The sequence below is a fragment of the Camellia sinensis genome, chromosome 10, assembly GCF_055761805.1.
Source record: "Camellia sinensis isolate YWXY chromosome 10, ASM5576180v1, whole genome shotgun sequence".
NCBI classification, from domain to species: Eukaryota; Viridiplantae; Streptophyta; class Magnoliopsida; order Ericales; family Theaceae; genus Camellia; species Camellia sinensis.
This window is the reverse complement of record NC_138970.1, coordinates 113,534,616-113,541,636: the sequence shown is the minus strand read 5'-3', so window position 1 is coordinate 113,541,636 and position 7,021 is coordinate 113,534,616.

Below are 7,021 nucleotides of genomic sequence, written 5' to 3'. Positions count from 1 at the left end.
AATTCTCAATAAATTACACGCAAAATACACAGTAAATTCTTAGAAAATTCTGTGTAGATTCTCAGAAAATCATTAGAAATTTTTTTGTGAATTACTCAGTAAATTATGAGTAAATTACTCTGTAAATTCTCAGAAAATTTTGTATAAATTCTTGGTAAATTACTCAGTAAATTCACAGAAAATTTTAAAAAAATTACTCAGCAAATTGCTCAGTGAATTGGTTGTAAATTCTCAATAAATTATTCGTTAAATTTTCAATAAATTCTCTATAAATTACACAGTTAATTATCGGTAAATTCTCGGTGAATTACTCAATAAATTCAAAGTAAATTACTCTGGAAATTTTCAATAAATTCCAAGAAAATTCTCAATAAATTACGAGTAAATAACTCATTAAATTCACAGTAAATTCTCAATAAATTACTCAGCAAATTATCATTAACGTTGTAGTAAATTCGTGGTAAATAACTCGATAAATTCTCAGTAAATTGCTTCGTAAATGATTGGTAAGTTCCTAAAAAATTACTCAACAAATTCTCAGTAAATTCTAAATAAATTACTAAGTAAATTCATAGTAAATTATTCGGTGAATTACTCGTAAATTTATCTGTAAATTACTAAGTAAATTCCAAGTAAGTTACTCGGCAAATTCTCTGTAAATTACTCAGTTAATTATCGGTAAATTCTCAAAAAATTCTTGGTCAATTACTTAGTAAATTACTCGGTAAATTATTAGAAAATTACTCTGTAAATTCCAAGAAACTAGCACAGTAAATTATCTGTAAATTCTTAGTAAATTATTTAATAAATTCTAAGCAAATTACTGAGTAAATTCTCAATAAATTACTCCTTAAATTTTCAGTAAATTACAAGCAAATTAATGAGTGAATTATTCAGTAATTTATCAGTAAATTACTTAGTAAATTCTCAGTAAAAATGTCAATAAATTACTCGATAAATTCTCTGTAAATTACTCAGTAAATTATTGGTAAATTCTTAGTTAATTACTCAGTAAATTACTCAGGAAATTTCTCAGTAAATTAGACGTAAAATTCTCTATAAATTATTCATCAAATTCTTAGTAATTTATCAGAAAATTCTGAGTGAATTCTCAAAAAATTGCAAGAAATTTTTTTGTGAATTAATCAGTAAATTATGAATAAATTACTCAAATAAATTCTCAGAAAATTCTATATAAATTCTTGGTAAATTCAAAGTAATTTCTTAGTAAATTATTCAGAAAATTACTCAGTAAATTCTCAATAAATTCGTAGAAAATTCTCAACAAATTACTCGTTAAATTCTCTATAAATTACTTTGTAAATTATCTGTAAATTTTTAGTAAATTATTTAATAAATTCTAAATAAATTACTCAGAAGATTTTCAATAAATTCTAAGAAAATTCTTGGTAAATTACTCAGTAAATTCATAGTAAATTACTCACAAAATTATCAAAAAAAAACTCGTAAATTACTTTGTTAATTGTCAGTAAATTATTCGAACATTAATTAGTAAATTTCCTGTAAATTCTCACTAAATTATTCAATAAATTCTAAGTAAATTACTTAGTAAATTCTCAATAAATTAATGCATAATGCCTAAGTAAATTATCAACAAATTCTTAGTAACTTACTCAGTAAATTCTCAATAAATTACTTAGTAATTTCCAACTAAACTACCCAGTGAAGAACTTAGTAATTTATCAGTAAATTTCTTAGTCAATTCGGAGTAAATTCTCAACAAATTACTCAGTAAATTCTCTGTAAATTACTCTGTAAATTATCGGCAGATTCTTAGTAAATTACTCAATAAATTCTCAGTAAATTACTGAGTAAAATTCTCAATAAATTACACACAAAATACTCAGTAAATTCTTAGTAAATTATTAGAAAATTCTGTGTAGATTCTCAGAAAATCATTAGAAATTTTTTTGTGAATTACTCAGTAAATTATGAGTAAATTACTCTGTAAATTCTCAGAAAATTTTGTATAAATTCTTGGTAAATTACTCAGTAAATTCACAGAAAATTTTAAAAAAATTACTCAGCAAATTGCTCAGTGAATTGGTTGTAAATTCTCAATAAATTATTCGTTAAATTTTCAATAAATTCTCTATAAATTACACAGTTAATTATCGGTAAATTCTCGGTGAATTACTCAATAAATTCAAAGTAAATTACTCTGGAAATTTTCAATAAATTCCAAGAAAATTCTCAATAAATTACGAGTAAATAACTCATTAAATTCACAGTAAATTCTCAATAAATTACTCAGCAAATTATCATTAACGTTGTAGTAAATTCGTGGTAAATAACTCGATAAATTCTCAGTAAATTGCTTCGTAAATGATTGGTAAGTTCCTAAAAAATTACTCAACAAATTCTCAGTAAATTCTAAATAAATTACTAAGTAAATTCATAGTAAATTATTCGGTGAATTACTCGTAAATTTATCTGTAAATTACTAAGTAAATTCCAAGTAAGTTACTCGGCAAATTCTCTGTAAATTACTCAGTTAATTATCGGTAAATTCTCAAAAAATTCTTGGTCAATTACTTAGTAAATTACTCGGTAAATTATTAGAAAATTACTCTGTAAATTCCAAGAAACTAGCACAGTAAATTATCTGTAAATTCTTAGTAAATTATTTAATAAATTCTAAGCAAATTACTGAGTAAATTCTCAATAAATTACTCCTTAAATTTTCAGTAAATTACAAGCAAATTAATGAGTGAATTATTCAGTAATTTATCAGTAAATTACTTAGTAAATTCTCAGTAAAAATGTCAATAAATTACTCGATAAATTCTCTGTAAATTACTCAGTAAATTATTGGTAAATTCTTAGTTAATTACTCAGTAAATTACTCAGGAAATTTCTCAGTAAATTAGACGTAAAATTCTCTATAAATTATTCATCAAATTCTTAGTAATTTATCAGAAAATTCTGAGTGAATTCTCAAAAAATTGCAAGAAATTTTTTTGTGAATTAATCAGTAAATTATGAATAAATTACTCAAATAAATTCTCAGAAAATTCTATATAAATTCTTGGTAAATTCAAAGTAATTTCTTAGTAAATTATTCAGAAAATTACTCAGTAAATTCTCAATAAATTCGTAGAAAATTCTCAACAAATTACTCGTTAAATTCTCTATAAATTACTTTGTAAATTATCTGTAAATTTTTAGTAAATTATTTAATAAATTCTAAATAAATTACTCAGAAGATTTTCAATAAATTCTAAGAAAATTCTTGGTAAATTACTCAGTAAATTCATAGTAAATTACTCACAAAATTATCAAAAAAAAACTCGTAAATTACTTTGTTAATTGTCAGTAAATTATTCGAACATTAATTAGTAAATTTCCTGTAAATTCTCACTAAATTATTCAATAAATTCTAAGTAAATTACTTAGTAAATTCTCAATAAATTAATGCATAATGCCTAAGTAAATTATCAACAAATTCTTAGTAACTTACTCAGTAAATTCTCAATAAATTACTTAGTAATTTCCAACTAAACTACCCAGTGAAGAACTTAGTAATTTATCAGTAAATTTCTTAGTCAATTCGGAGTAAATTCTCAATAAATTACTCAGTAAATTCTCTGTAAATTACTCTATAAATTATCGGCAGATTCTTAGTAAATTACTCAATAAATTCTCAGTAAATTACTGAGTAAAATTCTCAATAAATTACACACAAAATACTCAGTAAATTCTTAGTAAATTATTAGAAAATTCTGTGTAGATTCTCAGAAAATCATTAGAAATTTTTTTGTGAATTACTCAGTAAATTATGAGTAAATTACTCTGTAAATTCTCAGAAAATTTTGTATAAATTCTTGGTAAATTACTCAGTAAATTCACAGAAAATTTTAAAAAAATTACTCAGCAAATTGCTCAGTGAATTGGTTGTAAATTCTCAATAAATTATTCGTTAAATTTTCAATAAATTCTCTATAAATTACACAGTTAATTATCGGTAAATTCTCGGTGAATTACTCAATAAATTCAAAGTAAATTACTCTGGAAATTTTCAATAAATTCCAAGAAAATTCTCAATAAATTACGAGTAAATAACTCATTAAATTCACAGTAAATTCTCAATAAATTACTCAGCAAATTATCATTAACGTTGTAGTAAATTCGTGGTAAATAACTCGATAAATTCTCAGTAAATTGCTTCGTAAATGATTGGTAAGTTCCTAAAAAATTACTCAACAAATTCTCAGTAAATTCTAAATAAATTACTAAGTAAATTCATAGTAAATTATTCGGTGAATTACTCGTAAATTTATCTGTAAATTACTAAGTAAATTCCAAGTAAGTTACTCGGCAAATTCTCTGTAAATTACTCAGTTAATTATCGGTAAATTCTCAAAAAATTCTTGGTCAATTACTTAGTAAATTACTCGGTAAATTATTAGAAAATTACTCTGTAAATTCCAAGAAACTAGCACAGTAAATTATCTGTAAATTCTTAGTAAATTATTTAATAAATTCTAAGCAAATTACTGAGTAAATTCTCAATAAATTACTCCTTAAATTTTCAGTAAATTACAAGCAAATTAATGAGTGAATTATTCAGTAATTTATCAGTAAATTACTTAGTAAATTCTCAGTAAAAATGTCAATAAATTACTCGATAAATTCTCTGTAAATTACTCAGTAAATTATTGGTGAATTCATAGTTAATTACTCAGTAAATTACTCAGGAAATTTCTCAGTAAATTAGACGTAAAATTCTCTATAAATTATTCATCAAATTCTTAGTAATTTTTCAGAAAATTCTGAGTAAATTTTCAAAAAATTGCAAGAAATTTTTTTGTGAATTAATCAGTAAATTATGAATAAATTACTCAAATAAATTCTCAGAAAATTCTATATAAATTCTTGGTAAATTCAAAGTAATTTCTTAGTAAATTATTCAAAAAATTACTCTGTAAATTCTCAATAAATTCGTAGAAAATTCTCTATAAATTACTTTGTAAATTATCTGTAAATTTTTAGTAAATTATTTAATAAATTCTAAATAAATTACTCAGAAGATTTTCAATAAATTCTAAGAAAATTCTTGGTAAATTACTCAGTAAATTCATAGTAAATTACTCACAAAATTATCAAAAAAAAACTCGTAAATTACTTTGTTAATTGTCAGTAAATTATTCGAACATTAATTAGTAAATTTCCTGTAAATTCTCACTAAATTATTCAATAAATTCTAAGTAAATTACTTAGTAAATTCTCAATAAATTAATGCATAATGCCTAAGTAAATTATCAACAAATTCTTAGTAACTTACTCAGTAAATTCAAAATAAATTGCTTAGTAATTTCCAACTAAACTACCCAGTGAAGAACTTAGTAATTTATCAGTAAATTTTTTAGTCAATTCGCAGTAAATTCCTAATAAATTACTCAGTAAATTCTCTGTAAATTACTCTGTAAATTATCGGCAGATTCTTAGTAAATTACTTAATAAATTCTCAGTAAATTACTGAGTAAAATTCTCAATAAATTACACGCAAAATACTCAGTAAATTCTTAGTAAATTGTTAGAAAATTCTGTGTAGATTCTTAGAAAATCATTAGAAATTTTTTTGTGAATTACTCAGTAAATTATGAGTAAATTACTCTGTAAATTCTCAGAAAAATTTGTATAAATTCTTAGTAAATTACTCAGTAAATTCACAGAAAATTTTAAAAAATTACTCAGCAAATTGCTCAGTGAATTGGTTGTAAATTCTTAATAAATTATTCGTTAAATTTTCAATAAATTCTCTATAAATTACTCAGTTAATTATCGGTAAATTCTCGGTGAATTACTCAATAAATTCAAAGTAAATTACTCTGGAAATTTTCAATAAATTCCAAGAAAATTCTCAATAAATTATGAGTAAATTACTCATTAAATTCACAGTAAATTCTCAATAAATTACTCAGCAAATTATCATTAACGTTGTAGTAAATTCGTGGTAAATAATTCGGTAAATTCTCAGTAAATTGCTTCGTAAATGATTGGTAAGTTCCTAGAAAATTACTCAATAAATTCTAAATAAATTACTAAGTAAATTCATAGTAAATTATTCGGTGAATTACTCGCAAATTTATCTGTAAATTACTAAGTAAATTCCAAGTAAATTACTCAGCAAATTCTCTGTAAATTACTCAGTTAATTATCGGTAAATTCTCAAAAAATTCTTGGTCAATTACTTAGTAAATTATCTGTAAATTTTCAGTAAATTATTTAATAAATTCTAAATAAATTACTCGGAAGATTTTCAATAAATTCTAAGAAAATTCTTGGTAAATTACTCAGTAAATTCATAGTAAATTACTCACAAAATTATCAAAAAACAACTCGTAAATTACTTTGTTAATTCTCAGTAAATTATTCGAACATTAATTAGTAAATTTTGTGTAAATTCTCAGTAAATTATTCAATAAATTCTAAGTAAATTACTTAGTAAATTCTCAATAAATTAATCCATAATGCCTAAGTAAATTATCAATAAATTCTTAGTAACTTACTTAGTAAATTCTCAATAAATTACTTAGTAATTTCCAACTAAATTACCCAGTGAAGAACTTAGTAATTTATCATTAAATTTCTTAGGCAATTCATAGTAAATTCTCAATAAATTACTTAGTAAATTCTCTGTAAATTATCGGCAGATTCTTAGCAAATTACTCAATAAATTCTTAGTAAATTCTCATTAAATTACTGAGTAAAATTCTCAATAAATTACACGCAAAATTCTCAGTAGATTCTTAGTAAATTATTAGAAAATTCTGTGTAGATTCTTAGAAAATGATTAGAAATTTTTTTGGGAATTACTCTGTAAATTATGAGTAAATTACTCTATAAATTCTCATAAAATTTTGTATAAATTCTTGGTAAATTACTTAGTAAATTCACAGAAAATTTTAAAAAAATTACTCAGTAAATAGCTCAGTGAATTGGTTGTAAATTCTCAATAAATTATTTGTTAAATTTTCAATAAATTCTCTATAAATTA